Consider the following 3,007-nt stretch of genomic DNA (forward strand, 5'->3'; position numbering starts at 1 on the left):
ATTAAAACTACAAGAAGTCGATATAAATTTTTTACAGTCGCTTATGAAAGGCGTCAGAGCAAAATAGAGATCAATAGCAGATTGTGGTGTTTTTTCATTTAAAAAATAACTTATTTTTTATTGAACGATAATTGCATTATTTAAAGAAAATATAATAATAGGTTTTTTTTTATTTATAAATAAGTTATTGACGTTTTTATTTTGTCCAATAAACTACGCGTCACCTGTATATATATATATATATATATATATATATATATATATATATATATATATATATATATATATATATATATATATATATATATATATATATATATATATATATATATGTATGTATATAGTATAAAGTAATATAAAGTATAATATAAAGTAATGTAGAAAATAACTAACCAATTTCATTATTGATATATATATATATATATATATATATATATATATATATATATATATATATATATATATATATATATATATATATATATATATGTATGTATATAGTATAAAGTAATATAAAGTATAATATAAAGTAATGTAGAAAATAACTAACCAATTTCATTATTGATGAGCTGTTTTTCAAAATAAATAGATTCATCTTGCTTGCAAGCGTTAGTCAGCTTGACTTCTAAAGATTCTTCTGATCGTCTCTATAATAAAACTAGTTATAAAAAAATGAAAAATAGTGTTTTCATCCCTGTAGACTCATAATCTCAATGGGATACTAAAACCAATAGATTATTCAGTCAATCAATAACCATCTTAAACAATTTAGATTGTATGACTCTAAGCCTAATGTTCAAAGTAAACTCTGAACATTAGATTAAGATAATCAAAAGTAAAGGTAGAAAAAAAAATCCCTTTAATTAAATTAGAAGTGGTATTAGTTTTTTGCTATATTTGCTGGATTTTAGATATGCTCACTAGTTTACCTCACTGGTAAACTAATGAGCACACTATGACATTGTTTTTATATCCAATTGCTTTAAATTGTTCAAGGTTAAATCTATTACAGTTTATAATTTATAAATGATTTTTGCTTCAACTGCTTTTTTTTAAGATTGTTTCATATATTTACTGATCATTTTTGTTAGGAAATTGTGTATTGGATTGCATCTTGTTATTTCTCTTGAATAACTCATACTATTTTCTTGTGTTCTTCTGCAAGAGTTTTTGCTATTCATTAACAATCTTAAATAATTTTATTAAATCAGCTCTCTTTCTTCTTGTTTCAAGAGCTGAAAATTCTTCTTAAATCTTTTTAAAGACTGGTAAAAATCTTGTTACTCTGTGTTGTATTCTTCCGCTTTATCAATATCATAAATTCACCAATAATGTGATGATAATGGTGCTACAAATTATATTACCGATCTGATCAATGTTAGATATAGTACTCTAAGCATTTTAAAGTCTATATAGCTGAAAGTTTTTCTTATATTTATTACAGGATTACCTTTCAATTTGCACATATCTATATGGGTTTTCTACTGAAATCGCTTGAGAAATGTACGCCTAGATCTCTTTTTAGCTTAGTATCTATTCTAGTTTTAGATCTCCCATTTTGTTCTCTACTTTTGGATTGTTTAAACCACAACACATCACTTCACACTAGTCTACGTTGAAGCTTAGTAACCATTTGTTAAACTATTTGATTTCATAATCTAAACCAGATTGAGCTGTTTTTGATTCTTCTTAAGAGCCATTATCTGAAAAAATCAGGCAATGCTCAAACGTGATAACCTTCAATCGCGCTCAATTTTATATATAGTAATGCTAATAGGGTAAGAAGGAAGCCTGTAAATTTTATTTGTCTAATTGTTTTTATTTGTTGAGTTACGGTTGGTCAAACTTTTGTTTTTTTTCAATACTTTTTTATACCTTCTACGCTTTTTTGATTTTTAAAGTAAATTTTAAAGCAATAAGACCATTGCACCAAAATATTTTTTTCATTTAGTGAAAGTATAGACAGAACTTTAAAAAAAGAAAAAAAAACAGGGAAAAACCATTTCACTGTCTAACGATCATAAGTTGAAATCACACACTTCTGAATTTAAAGTCAATTTTAAATAGAGTTATCTTAGAGCAGAAAAGGAGCCCACGAGTAGCCTTGTTATTTATATAAAGAGTTGCTAATAGTGACTTAAATTGTGCAAAGAAAATGAGGGGGTACCGTTTACAAAAAAACTTATGAGTCTTCAAACTATACAAAATGATAAAATAAATATTCGTGCTTTGATTTTAAATATTAAAAAATAACGGGTATTGTTTATTTAACACTGGTAAACTAAATTATTCCGTTAAAAATTAAAAAAATCCGGTTATTTTTATTTTGATGAATTATAAAAAAATAAATAAAAATTTAAAAAACCTGATTTTTTTAACTTTTACCGGATTAATTTAGTTTAAATTAAAGCATGTATATTTATTTTATCATTTTGTTTGTTATAACAATAATTGAAAATGCTTTTCAAGAATAAATTTATATATATATTTTTTAAATATATATAGCAAATATAAAACTTTTTGCAGTGAAGTTATTTCAACAATGCAATATTACCCTCCAAGTTTTTTTTATCGAAATAAAAGAATAGTAACATGGAGTAATACAAAATCTATACAGCCAACCTGGGTTGATTATTTATATATAGTGAATAACAAAGCTCATAAAACTTGATCTTTGTTGCTTTTAGTTTTTACTCATCGTTTTCTACCGCTTAGAAACGATTTGATCCATTTTATCACCTTTCCAGTTACTCTGTAGTTTCCAGTCTGCTGCGAGTTTCCCAAGTAGTCTTTTATTTGACACTGTATCGTATGTATTTTTCAAAATCCAAATAACATCAACTGGGTCACTGGGTCAAATAAGATATAATCTAACTTTATTGATTTAATGAGATATACTCTAATATAATTGAAGGAAAATATTTCATATAATAATTAAATACAAATATAGATTTTAAAAGTATCAAATCACATACACAAAAAATTACAGTATTTCCTAAAAAGAAAA

At 24.5% G+C, this 3,007-nt stretch overlaps 1 long non-coding RNA gene across 1 annotated transcript in view; it reads right to left on the reverse strand.

Moving 5' to 3' along the window:
• LOC136084394 (uncharacterized) overlaps positions 1–1,952 on the reverse strand; it is a 5,707-nt gene extending 3,755 nt beyond the window's left edge. The window contains exon 1 of the long non-coding RNA XR_010640537.1: positions 551–1,952. This is a non-coding gene — a long non-coding RNA (uncharacterized LOC136084394). The remainder of the gene's footprint in view (positions 1–550) is intronic.
• Between the last annotated feature and the right edge of the window lie 1,055 nt (positions 1,953–3,007).

Source organism: Hydra vulgaris, chromosome 08 (assembly GCF_038396675.1).
Source record: "Hydra vulgaris chromosome 08, alternate assembly HydraT2T_AEP".
Classification (NCBI taxonomy): domain Eukaryota; kingdom Metazoa; phylum Cnidaria; class Hydrozoa; order Anthoathecata; family Hydridae; genus Hydra; species Hydra vulgaris.